This window comes from Globicephala melas, chromosome 7 (genome assembly GCF_963455315.2).
Source record: "Globicephala melas chromosome 7, mGloMel1.2, whole genome shotgun sequence".
NCBI classification, from domain to species: Eukaryota; Metazoa; Chordata; class Mammalia; order Artiodactyla; family Delphinidae; genus Globicephala; species Globicephala melas.
Genome location: NC_083320.1, coordinates 85,446,245 through 85,460,601, shown reverse-complemented (window position 1 = coordinate 85,460,601; position 14,357 = coordinate 85,446,245). Strand labels below are relative to the sequence as shown.

General features: G+C 35.9%; 1 protein-coding gene across 22 annotated transcripts in view; it reads right to left on the bottom strand.

The window, feature by feature from the left end:
- GTDC1 (glycosyltransferase like domain containing 1) overlaps window positions 1-14,357 on the bottom strand; it is a 492,727-nt gene that overhangs the window by 424,274 nt on the left and 54,096 nt on the right. The window contains exon 1 of one of the 22 annotated variants that reach the window (XM_070046001.1): window positions 9,044-9,134. The exons of the other annotated variants lie outside the window; for them this stretch is intronic. The gene's annotated coding sequence lies outside the window, so the exon portion shown is untranslated. Of the gene's footprint in view, window positions 1-9,043; window positions 9,135-14,357 lie in introns of those variants that run through there. 22 annotated transcript variants of the gene reach the window in all.

The window sequence follows — 14,357 nt, the reverse complement described above, 5'->3', positions numbered from 1 at the left end:
GTTAGTAGAACATCAGTTATCCAAAGTGTTACTGTATTAAATAAGTTTAGAATTATTTGTCTTTATGTGAGTACAAGATTTCCAAATTAACTAGAAATTTAAATACGTTTGGTGGAGCAAAGATGAAAAATCTTTTCATAATGTTTGGCTTTTATTTAGAACTAGTTTCAAAATGACTAATAAATGAAGCAGCATAAATTCTAGAAACAGAACGTTTCTGGGCAAAACCAGAAAACTCCAGCCATTCTAATATGCAAAGGATTCTTAACTCTTTCCTATAAAAAGAGGTAAACATTTCAGTACATTTGATAAAAAAGTCATAAAAGGATTCTAATATTTCACCTTGGTGGGGCTATTTTCTCCATGAGATCAACTGCTACTTTTCAGCATGCTTTAGAATAGACTACATATGAGTAATAGGTGTCACAAAGAACAGAATGTTATGAAGTAAAGAGCTATTTTATCCACCCTAACTCTCCTATTCCCAGAGGTCCGAGCAATAGGGCATAAGGACAAGGCAAATGGCCTTTTACACAGCAAGGTTAAACTGTCGATTGAATGACAACTGTATGGAATAAAGAAGGTATTGAATTCTAATAACAACAACAGGATCTGTAGATTTTTATTTCTTGTATTGTTTATCAACTTTTATAAATAAGCAAATGAGGAGATAACAGTACAACTACTAAAGGATAATTTGCTCTACAAAATAACATGTCATGAGTTGGTTTTATATATTAAGCTACATGAAATATAGATTTAAGTTATTACAGAGAGAATACAAGGTAGAAAAACTTGAAACCCAAAATAAGAGGAATAATACCAACTGAACTTCATTTGAGCATCTCAAAAATTTTAATAAAACATATTGTTCATTTTATAAAAAATCAATATGCCATCAATTTTTCAAGAACATATCTTCTGCATTTAGCAAAACACACTCCTAAGAATTCTAGAAAATGCAAACCAATCTACAATACAGAAAGCAGATCAGCAATTGACTGGACACTGAGATTGGAGGTGGGGGGGTTGACTTCAAGGGGGCACAAGGGAACTTTCTGGGGTTATACAAACATTCCAAATCATAATTGTGGTCATAGTTACACAACTGTGTACTTTTGTCAAAACTCACCACATTGCCCACTTAAAATGGGTACCGTTTACTGTAAGTAAACTATACCTGAATAAAACTGATATAAAAAAATACATTCTTAGCAGTTGATCATGGCTGACAATCATCCCAATAACCTAATGACTTCTTTGTAAATTCATTGTGTTTCTGACACACAAGGCTAAAGATACCATGAGTAAAAATTAGCTGTGTGATATCACTAGTTTATAGTCACCAGTCACAATAACGTACTACTGAGCTTACTGCACTGCCACCCACACTGTGCTTGCCACATATTACTTTATATTACTGGTTAGTTTTTTTCTCCTGAATAGGTCTCCAGGCAAAAAAACGTGCCATGTATTTATCAGCATCCTGCAAGCTCTAGCTCAATTTGTTTCACAAACTAAAGGGTTTACACATTGATTTACACCATGAAATATTTCAGACAAGTAATGTCATTTCTTCCTAATGCTAAAAAAGCAACAGCTTTCAAAAAAATATAAGAACAGCTATATTGATTTCTCATGCTGGACAGTGTTATTTTAGAAGATTAATCCAGACTTTTTAATAATCACATTTAAACTATTATTTCATATTTGAAAAAGTAAATTCTTTAATAGGTATTAAAGAGCCAACAGAACTTATAAAACAAGCTACTGAATAAGAGTATAGTTTCTTTAAAGTAAAAATATTACAATTTTATTTCTTTCCATTATGACAGTGTTTCTACTGTACATAAATTTTACTAAAATGATTACCAATAATGTATCTATTTTTAAAAATAACATATCTCACACTTAATATAAGAAATTGGTTTAAGATAACTTGTTTCACAAATCTTAACAAAAAACACTTAAATAGTTTACTAATTATTATTTTAAAAATTAATTACACAGTAATCAAGCCAGTGTGGTACCAGTGAAAGAACAAATAGATCAAAGGAACAGAAAAGAGAGCCCAGAAATAGACCAACACAAATATAATCAACTGATCTTTGACAAAGGACCAAAGGCAATTCAATGAAGGACAGTTTTTTCTACAGATGGTGATGGAACAACTGGACATCTACAGGTAAAAATTTGAATCTAGATATAGACATTATACCCTTCACAAAAAAATAACTCAAAATGGATCACAGGCCTAAATGTAAAATGCAAAACTATAATACACCTAGAAGATAATACATGAGAAAATGCAGATGACCCTGGTTTGGCCATGACTTTTTTTTTTTTAATCTTTTTTTTTTTTTTTTTTTTTTTTGTGGTACGCGGGCCTCTCACTGTTGTGGCATCTCCCGTTGCGCAGCACAGGCTCCGGACGCGCAGGCTCAGAGGCCATGGCTCACGGGCCCAGCCGCTCCGCGGCATGTGGGATCCTCCCGGACCGGGGCACGAACCCTCGTCCCCTGCATAGGCAGGCGGACTCCCAACCACTGCGCCACCAGGGAAGCCCTGGCCATGACTTTTTAGACACAACACCAAAGGCACAATTGGGGGCGGCTGGGGGGAAGGAAGCTGGTAAGTTGGATTTCATTAAAATTAAAAACTTCCTCTCTGCAAAAGACATGTCAAGAAAATAAGACATGGGAAAAAAAAAAAGAAAATAAGACAACCCACAGACTGGGCAAAAATATTTGCAAAAGACATACCTAATAAAGGACTCATCCAAAATACACCAAAAATTTAAAAATAAATAAATAAACTCTTAAAACTCAACAATAAACAACCCAATTTTTTAAAATTTATTTTTATTGAAGTATAGTTGAATTACAATCTTGTATTCATTACTACTGTACAGCAAAGTGGCTCAGTTATACAGGTATATACATTCTTTTTCATATCTTTTCCATTATGGTTTATCACAGGATATTGAAATATAGTTCCCTGTACTATACAGTAGGACCATGTTGTTTATCCATTCTATATAAAACAGTTTGCATCTGCTAATCCCAAACTCCCACTCCTACCCTCTCCCACACCCCTCCCTCTTGGCAACCACCAGTCTATTCTCTGTCCCTGATTTTGTTTCTGTTTCACAGATAGGTTCATTTGTGTCATATTTTAGATTCCACATATAAGTGATATCATATGGTATTGAAAAAACCCAATTTTAAAATGAGCAAAAGATCTGAACAGACACCTCATCGAAGATGATATACAGATGGCAAATAAGCATATGAAAATGCTCAACATCACATGTCATCAGGGAATAGTAAATTAATACACACCTATTAGAACAGCTAAAATCCAAAACATTAACAACACCTGAAATACTGAAGAGTAGGTGGAGCAACAGGAACTCTCCTTCATTTGTAGTGAGACCACAAAATGGTTCAGCCTCTTTTGGAAGACAGTTTGACAGTTTCTTACAAAATTAAAACTAAACATATTCTTACCATACAATCCAGCAATCATGCTCCTTGGTACCTACACCCACACAGAAACCTGCACACAAATGTTTACAGCAGCTTTATTCAGAATTGCCAAAACTTGGAAACAGCCAAGCTATCCTTCAAAAGGTGACTGGATAAACGGTACATCCAGACAGTGGAATATTATTCAGCACTAAAAAGAAATGAGCTATCAAGCCATGAAAACACATGGAATAGTCTTAAATGCATATTGCTAAGTGAAAGAAGCCAATTTGAAGAGGCTACATACTGCCTGATTCCAACTATAAGATATTCTGGAAAAGGCAAAACTATTGAGACAGTAAAAACATCAGTGGTTTGCCAGGGGATTTACAAGAAAGAGGGAGGGAAGGATAATTAGGTGAATCACAGGGGATTTTTAGGGCAGTGAAGCTATTCTGTATGATATTACAAGGGTGAATACATGTTTCATTATACATTTGTCAAAACCTTTAGAATGTCTAACACAAAAAGAGTAAACTTTAATTTAAACTAAGGACTTTTGTTGATAATGATGGATCAATGTTTGTTCATGGGTTGTAACAAATGTACCACTCTGGTGGGGATTTGATGGTGGGGGAGGTTAGGGAGGGGAGACCCTCTGTACCTTCCACTCAATTTTTCTAAACCTAAAACTGCTCTAAAAATTAAAGACATTATTTTTAAATTAATTACATAAGAAATTATTTTAAAGTTAATCACCTGAGAAAGTTCTTTCCTTTTTAAAATCCAGATCTTGTGTGTGCAGTTTAACATGGAAATGCAATGCAATGGCTCTCCTGCTCATAAACCAAAAGGATCCACCTTTTCTTTAAAACATGTCAGGTCATTTAAAAAGTATCTTTCTCCAAGAGAAGTTCATGGTTTGTGGTTTTATGAGAAATTCAACAAGCTTCCCATATTGAGGAGCAGTTCTTATTGTCAAAATCTTAAGTTTTACAATGACAGCTTCACTTTTACAATGATGGTTTCAAAAGATTATGTTCCCAATGCCAATAAAGAAACGTATGCACCAAACAGCTAACATGTACCAGTATGTGTCAACACAAGGGTTTTACCATACTACATACAATTGATTTCTTCACTCAATCTCTTGACATTTATTGCTTTTCTCTCCCAATGTATGAAAAAATTAATGCTTAAGGGACTCCCAATCCAAAATATAATAATAATTAAGAATTAACAGTATAAAAGTACCACATTAAATATAAAGCAATTTTAATTAAGACATCTAATTTTACAAACAAAAATTAAAATGTAATATAAAGATCTTTTACCACTGGCTTCTTAATATTTTCACAAAGAAACCACCCAACAATGTTGACCATGATATTTTTAAGTCTAGTAAGAGCTGAATCATTTAGGAAACAATCAAAATTTGGGGGAGCGGGAGTTAAACAACAATAAAGTCAACAAAAAGGTTTTAAGTCTGAGGAATGGTATAGTCTTAAACTCTTCATAGATATGTGAACTGAAGAAAAAGAGAAGGCAGGAGTTATAAGTATACAAAAAGCTATCATCCAGACAAGGTGATTAGCAGTAAAATATGTGAAATTACCACAGGATGATTTTAGATTAAGACATTAAAACCATCTTGAGATCAGATTTTTATTAAAGCTAAAATTAGCATTCAAAGGATTCGAATCAACATTTTTTTAGAAACTACATATTATATGTGAAGCACTATGACAGATGCCTGCCTCCAATGGACTTACAGTCTCAATGTAAAGACACAATGGACACAAGAGAAATCAATATTAGTCAGAAGGGATAAGTGATCAGTTGAGAGAAGCATGGGAAAGAAAAATTATGGTTGACTGAGACATCTTTAAGTCTTTTTTTTTTTTTTTTTTGTGGTACGCGGGCCTCTCACTGTTGTGGCCTCTCCCATTGCGGAGCACAGGCTCCGGACGCACAGGCTCAGGGGCCATGGCTCACGGGCCCAGCCACTCCGCAGCATGTGGGATCTTCCCAGACCAGGGCACGAACCCATGTCCCCTGCATCGGCAGGCGGACTCTCAACCACTGCGCCACCAGGGAAGCCCTTTAAGTCTTAATAATTTGGGAGAATGAGTTTCCATTAAATGAGGTAGTAAACAGAACCACATTTTGCAAGGAAGATTAACAATTTCATTTTGAATGGAAATTTTGAGGTATTATTAGTATTTAGTAAGCATTTGGAGCTCAGGAGGAGTCAATGCCAAACTGCTAATCCAAAAATCATTAGACTATGAGATGATGGATGATAACTAAACTGATTGTGGTAATCATTTCATAATATATGTAAGTCAAGTCATTATGCTGTACACCTTTAACTTCTACAGTGTTTTTTTCAGATCTCAATAAAGCTGAAAGAAAACCAAAAAAATAATAAAAATTAAACTAGAGGTGAAGATTAATGACACAGGAGTAGACAAAGTCACTCAGGAAGAGAAAACTAACATAGAAAAAAAATGGACTGAAAATGGGTCTTTGGAAAACCTTCTGATTTAAGGGGTAAGTAGCTAAGGGCAGGGGGAGAGGAAGGGTAACAAAAGGGAGGATGAGAGGGAGTGACAGCGAGCACACCAGTGAGCCAGCAGAGACAGTTAAAAAAAAAAAAAAAAAGAGAGACAGTAGGAAGATACTGTTACCCTAGTCTCTACTCCAGAAACAAACCAAAAAAAAAAAAAACAAAAGAACAAAAAATAATGAATACCTCAACTTCAATGAAACAAAGACACAGCCACAACCACAAACCACAAACTATTTAAAAAAAGAAAGAAAGAAAGAAAGAAAAATGTGATACCTGGAATCAAATGAGGAGTCATGCTGACCACACCCCCTCAGATCTCAGGCAGGATAAAGACTTCCCTAAAGTTGGAACAGTTCTAAACCCCATTCAAGGAAACTCTGATTAGGGCAATGATGTTTAAGCATCAACCTAGGAGAAAATAAAAGAGGTTTCTCCAGAAAATCATGGTCTATACCACAGAAGGACAGAGGAAACATCAACATGTTTTTATTGTCAATGTCTAGCTTCCAAGCTCAGAGATAGTGCCAAATGGGAGGAAAGAAACAGGAAGGAGTTATCACCAAACCATTCCTTTGACTCACAGGAACTCAAAGTCACAGTGACCTTCACAGCACTGCAAACTGAGGTGAGACATGTCCCCAGATCAAAGGAACCATCTTGGATGAAGAAGTGTTTAAGTTAAAAAAGTCCATATGGAAGTGCAAACTGATGTCATTTATCCCCTCTCCCTACTACTCAATACTTGCATCTGACCTCATACTTTTCTCAGGTAATACCTGTTTTTAAAGGAATTAAGCCCATTCAAAAATGAGTATGAACTAGAAAGGAATCAGCAAAAAATTTACACAGAACTACTGAGGATTGGAGTGGAAGGATATAAGCAAATGACAGATGAAAAAAAGATAATGTCTTAGGAAACACAGGAATTACTCACAAATAATTTTCCACAGTTTAAATTACAGAGAATATGAGCTATCCAACGAAAAGTATGAAATATCTAAGAGAAGATAAGCAAATTAAAAGATGAAACAGCAAACTGTAAGGCTAAAGAAGCTGGAGATTGAGGGGAAAAAAAAAGAAAAAAAAACATAGATTAAAGCCACAAAATAAGCAACAAAAAAAACAACATGCAATACTGAAACAGTAAGAAAAAGAGAGGATGGGCATTAAAAAAGCACACAAAATGAAAAGTTTTGAAAGATATATGAGATGAGATGAGATAATCAATATAGAAGATGAAAGAGATCTAGCCAATACACACTTGACATTCTTGCAAAAGAAACCAGAACAAATGAAACAGAAAAAAAAGCAATATAATAAAAGAAAACCTTCTCTTGGGGGGTGTGTGGGTGGGGGTGGGATAAAATACTTAAAAAAGAAAACGTTCCAGAAAAACTGGATTCAAAACAATTAATACTAAGACATATCCTCATGAGGTTACAGAATTTAAGAAAGAGAGAAAATAAATATAAATTATGTCAGTAAAAAGGCAGAAAAACCAAGAGTGGCCTTAGACTTTTCTATAGCAGCATTCACTATTATCTGGAGATGATAGGGCAATGTCTTCAGAGTTCTAAGGGAAAGATATAACACCCAATTATGTGATGCCCAGCCAAACTGTCCATAAAGCACAAAAGCAACCTACAAACACTTTCAAGCATTCAATTACTCAAGAAATTCAGCAACCATGAGCTCTTCTTGAAAAAATATTTATACATATAGGTAGATATATAAACAGATATAGATAGGCTTAGATGAAACCAAAAAAAAAACCCTAAAAAACAAAACAAAACACCTGATAACCAAATTCAGCCAGCCAAGAAATTAGTCAAAATAAAGAATTAAAGAAGAAAGACATGGAGAAATGTGTGGATGTAAATAGACTATATTTATTTTTACAGAATAGAGATAAAACAGGTTCTTTGTCCTCCGAATGAATGGATCTTTACAGAGAAAAGCCATATTCACAGAGTATGATTAAAATACAATGCTGCTTTAATGCTATCTCCCATTATCAAGTGCAAGAAAAGGAGAATAAGAAGGTACAACATATACTAATAGGAGAAAACGGGAAAATTTTTCCAATAGGTACCCCGAAGAAACGGGGCCCTTCCATTTCTGGTCTTCCAGAAATAGAACTTCAGTCAGCAATCTCAGCAAGTATAGCAGAAGTGACATGGGTGACAGCCTCAGAATGCCCTGGGAGATGCTCACTGGACCTCTGCTTCTATAGAACCAACTGGATTTAGTACTAACTCTTTTTGAGAGTGACCCAGGGTTTTACTTTTCTGGCACAAATAATCCATCAATCTTTTAAAAGTACACAACTAAAAGAAAATAACAAGGGGCAGTATAGGGGTAGGGGGGCAAAAAGGGTTATTATGGGATAATGTGAAATCATGTGTGTGAAGCTCTTGAAAACTGTAAAGCACTATGGAATTTAAAGAATCTTTCAATTAAAAATAAATAAAAATAAACATTAAAAATGCCATCATTTACTCCTCATTTCCTATAGAGTGAATTCTAAACCAGTTAGATTTTCAAAACCATTTGCATTCTGACCCCAGGATGCCTACAGAGTTGATTTCCTGTTAGGAGCTCTCTTCCTCAATAGCACTGAACCAATAGGTATTCTTTTAGTCCAATGTATGCTTTTTTGGCTCCATAGTTCTGTTTCTGTTTTCCTTCCTAATGGCATGCACCACCTTAACTAATTCTGCAACATTAAAGGCTATTTACTATGCTAGGGCTGTGTCATATGCAGTGGCCTATATGAACTTTTTAAAGTGACCCTAACATTCAATTTCTACTTCAATTTCATAGAGTCTATTTTTATATAGTTTTTGCTACTTGACCTACATATCAAATTTTTCAAAAAACAAAAAAGAAAATTAAGAAACAAAAGAAAAAGAAAATAACACTCATATTTCAAGGACTATACTTAAGCTAAATAAGCAAACTATTATTTTATAATCAAGTTGTATGAGCCAAAACTTGATTTTACCCTGCAGGATTCAGTTTCTCCATCTACTGACCAAAGAAATATATTCTCCTTAAAAAAAGAAAAAAAATGTGGTACTTGTTTAGGGGCATCAGTCCCCGAGAATGGAATTTTCTTAAGGACCACTTCGGAAGACCATCTGTTGTTTAAAATAAAAGACCAGGAAGTAAGCACTGAATACTGTTAAATACAAAACTAAGACTAAATAACTGAAAACTAGTTACAAAACAGAAGGCAAGTGTTACACAAGGTACAAATGCAAGGTACAAATTTAATATAAGTAATAAGAATTAGGAGGTAGGAAAAGGGAAATATGTTAATTTCTTACTTTTCATTGCAGGAAATAAACTGATACAATAATATATATAGTTAATTTTTAAAATATAATGATCCTGATCTGTTACCATTTTTCATAATTTTTTTCTACTTTAGTGAAATCAGATATTTCTTATTATAAGGGATCATCTCTTAATTACTGTAACTCCTTTTGTTTTTAATTTCTTTTACTTCTGTAAAAATCAAGTAATATTACTTTTATTTAAGTGAAAGTAGTATGTAGGATGATCCTATCCTTATAATTTATCTCTTATTTCTCCATCTACAAATCTATGTATGTATGTGGGCATGTGTGTGGGGGGGTGGTTTTGTGTGCACAGAAGGAGAAAAAAAATGTCTGAAATGATGTTCCAAATTATAATAATTATTTATTTGTAGAATTAGTTATTTTTAAATTTATTCACCCTTATTTTTTAATATTGAATTTTTATATAGTGAGTACCTAAATCATTTAATGTAAATCTGTATTTTAAGAATTTGGTAAGGCAACATCATAGAAATCACGAATCTGACTCAGAAAAGAAAATAATACATGCCCCCACATATTTCTGTACTCATTCAGTTATTTCTTCCCTAATTTATTTAACCAGTAGCTGTCTAGTATTCACTATGTAGAAGAAGTAGGACATGAAATTGTCTTAAACATCTTACGTGCCATCAAATACTTAATAAGAGACAGTTTGTACTAGATAATTATAAAGCATATATAAAGCATGTAATGTTCTAGTAAAAGGCACTGAATATATGAAATTTAAAACCTGAAGGAATAAACACAACACAAATACCCCTAACAAAATTTTAATTCATTCTTAGTGGATTTTTTTTTTGCAATATAGAAGATAAGCGATTTTTAAAAAATAAACAAAAAACAGGATCATCTTAATGCCAATCTTTAATTAAACAGAAAGGAAAATCTAAATAAATAAAAATGCCATCTCAACACAGTGGTTTAGGGTTTGAGCCCTTCTACTTAGAAAAGGGACTATACTTCCCATGCTAAGAAAAACTATTCTCTCTCACTCGGTGTTCTTATTATCCAATACCTTCCACCTCAGGATATTCCGTTGAGTCACCTCCCTCTGTAGAGTCTACCAGTCTAATGCACTTTTTGGCATAAAGAAAAAATTCTAATGCCTTCTTAGCATATTTTCCCCCATGAACACATTTAATCAAATGCCACGGCTCCAATTCCTCATCTCACAATGGTGTTGTTCTTTTTAAGAAACAATCCATAAGAATTTAACTGGACAAGCGAAGTGATGGAAATCACCAGATTATAGTGAACTATTTACCAGAAACATTCTAAATTCCCAGTGGGGAGGTGGTAATATTTTAACAAAAATGATCACTGGCAAAACCTAAAAGGAGGTATATATTCAAAAATATGTACACTGGTTCACATCCTTGGTTTACATCTGGTTTTGCTCTGAAATGGGGGAAAGCCCAGATAACAACTCTTTGAAAAGGTTAAACAAAAGTTTCCCCATTTGCTTTTTGAAACCCACATATATAATGACATTTGTTGGCTGAGTCTTCACATGTGCCTTGCAAAAAAATGTGGTAAACAATCTCAAAGATGATGCAAACTGCAGGTATGCAAAAGGAAATGTTAAAAAGTGTACTATTTATACCGTGTTGAAAGCTCTTAGGGAGATGATTCAAAAGCATTTTTAAATAATTGTTTGAAACTTGAAGTAATTGCATCTAGCATCAAAACACAGATTTTATAAATATAAATGATGAACTTTATATAAGTTATGAATTGCATATATCTTGCTATTTTGAAAAGCTGTTTTGCTGGAAGACAAATAATGTGACTACACATCACCTTCTTTTTATATTTTTTGTCCCATTATTCTTCATACCACCACAGAAGAATTCAGGGGGGAAAAAATGAAGTTCATCCATTCAAGTATCTTTGAAACAAGCACATCTAATTTTCTCTCCACACCAAGAGTTAAGAGTGGAGAGAAAAAGGGAAGAAAGGAGGAGCATTAACAAGATGGAAAGTGAGGCTTAGGTAGAAGCAAGAATGAGACATGTGGGCTTATAACATGGTGCTGTTCTCCCACAGAATGGAAAAGGGAACAATGACATAAGATACATATAGAAAAGGTCACAAATATGAGCCACAAACCATGGTTAGAAAATGTGAGATTACTTAGTGAGTCAGACACTGCCACCCAGCTCAGGCACCAACAATCACCTCCTGCCACAGACAATGGGGAATGGCTGCTGGACTTCCCCTCAGTAGGAAGTCAGGTGTGGTACCTGCTAATACAGCTGCTATTCTTGGCTTTGGCTGAGGGCCGTAACAATGAAGCATAATTGTAAGAGCACAGTCATTGTAGTCATGTAGGCCTGGACTCACACCCCACATCTTCTAGTTCTACTTGAAGATTGTTTCACCTCTGTGAGTCTCAGTTTGCTCATGTGGATAACAGTTCACAGGACTGTCACAATAAATAGTTGAGGTGATGAGTGTAAAGCACCTGTACACTGCTTGGCAGGAACACAGGAAGAGTTCAACATGTGAGCTCCTTTCCCTATGTGCCTCTTAATGTGGTTTCCTACATAACACAGTTAGATCTAAAACATTCAAAACTATACTCTTCCAAGCACTAACAAGAAAAGCTGCTAAATTAAGTTTTTAAATAGTGGTTTTGGAGTCTGTATGTTGATACAGTGATCTTTGAGGGTCCCTTTCATCCTTATGGAATACATCTCTCAGCCAAATAGGGAACAAGTGTAGTATGGTGCAAAGGTGGCTAGAACAGACATGACGACATCTGGGTTCTGGCCATGGCTCTACGAGTCGTGCTCTGGCAAATTACAGCTGCCCTGGATCTCCGTTTCCTCATGTAGAAAATGGCAGTACTGAACTAGATTAAGATACCTTCTGGCTCTAAAATAGTATTCTATTGTCTAAGGACTGCTTTAAATTCAACTAGGCTAGGTATTATAAGACGCAAAAGGAGTAAGTATGAGGTCCACCTAAATATAAGGAACTGGTAAGCTGCCTACTGAGAAAAGAGACCGATACATGATAATTAATTAATAAGAGAGCTATTCATGTACATAAGCACCATGATAAACACATTACATAATAAGATAAAAAAGAATTACGTGATAAGATAAAAAGTAATACCTGTCTTAAAAACTGGGGGATAAAAGAGGAAGTTGTGGAAATAGCTTGAATTAAGAAGCACAATGGGAGTCAGAAACAGAACTTAAGCTCTCAAGCACCTCACATTTAAACTGCAGATATCACCTAATATTTATCTGTCAAAACGTAAGGGGTCTAAGTAAGATCTCTTAAAAATCTTAAGATCTCTTAGAAAGAGCCGTTATCATATGCTCTATAGTAAGATATTAACTGTTTGATGAAGATAATAAAAAATTTTAAATTGAAAGACGACATTGGGAGAAAAAAAGAATTCACAGAGGAAAGAACTGAATTGAAAGGACTCTGAAATTCAAACTTTTTAGTATGGCATCCAAGACCCTTCACAATCTGGTCCCAACTTTCCTTTCGAGCCTCATCTCCAACATCCCACCACCATAAATCTCACACTCTTGGCTTCAGGGTGCTATTCACCATTCCCTGATTTTGGTCCCAAGTGACTGAAAATAAGAAAATGTGATTTAAAATAAAAACAAGATAAATCAAAACAGAGATATGAAAATCCCTCTGTTTCTCCAGCTCTTAAGACTTCTCTGTAACTTGACAGAATATCTCAACATATCTAAAGGGAGAAAGCATAAAAAAAAAAGGGGGGGGCTTCCCTGGTGGCGCAGTGGTTGGGAGTCCGCCTGCCGATGCGGGGGACACGGGTTCGTGCCCCGGTCCGGGAAGATCCCACATGCCACGGAGCGGCTGGGCCCGTGAGCCATGGCTGCTGAGCCTGCACGTCCAGAGCCTGTGCTCCGCAACGGGAGAGGCCACAGCAGTGAGGGGCCCACGTACGGCAAAAAAAAAAAGAGGAAAGGGGAGGACTGGTCAGCAAAGAAATCAGAAAAGCCATCTAGGCAAATGTTCACAAGATCAAACTAAGCCACAGGAGAGGAAGTCTTGGCTGAGTTGACTAGAATAATCTGGTTTCCTTGGCAATACTCTTCCTAGAGTTGGTAAGATAGCCTTAAGCTAACTCAGCTGAGAGATACTTCTTCAAACAAATATCCCTCCAGGTTCTCTTGCCATGCTCACCAGGTGGTCTGTGGCAACATGGTTCCCATGTATCTTGCCAGAAGAGAGACAGCGTGCTCGTCAGAAATGCTGGGTCAACTTGACAGCTGTATTTCTCAATCATCAATTGACATCCATATTAACAACTTGGCTTCCCAAGAAGCCTGCCTACAGGGAGACAATGAACTGATCTGCCAAATCAAGCAATCCAATCTGTTTGACAGTTGTATCTCTCATTGGAAATTAATCAATTGACAAAGACACAAACATATAGATATAGATATCTGTATATCAGTTTCTAAGAGTATGGCTAACGTGGCCCTGCTCCTGAGAGAGGTCCACTCTCAGTGGGCCCAGCATACCAGGTGTCTGAAAGTATAAGGTCAAACACCAGACCAATGACTCCATGAAGGGAAGGCCAGTCACTTGAGGCCCACTGGTGACAACACACCACTTGCATAGCCCTGCAACTTTTAATATTCACACACCAACATATGGCATACACACTTGTGGTTTTATCCCTCTATTCATACAATATGTCCTCTTTCCACAAAGCCCACCTCCCTTCCCTTCTCCACCTGGAGAACTCCCCCTCCTCCTTTAAGGCTATAGCCCAAAGGTCAGTTCTTCAGTTCTGTCTTCCCCAACAACTCACGTAAAATTAATCACATCCTCTTGAGTGCTGCCATAGCAACCCATGCACACCTCTCTCTGCTAGGGCTCTCAAATCAGAGTGGGGAATCCAGTGTGGCTCCTCCCATTCCCTGCTCATCTCCCCAACAAGAGCCATTCATC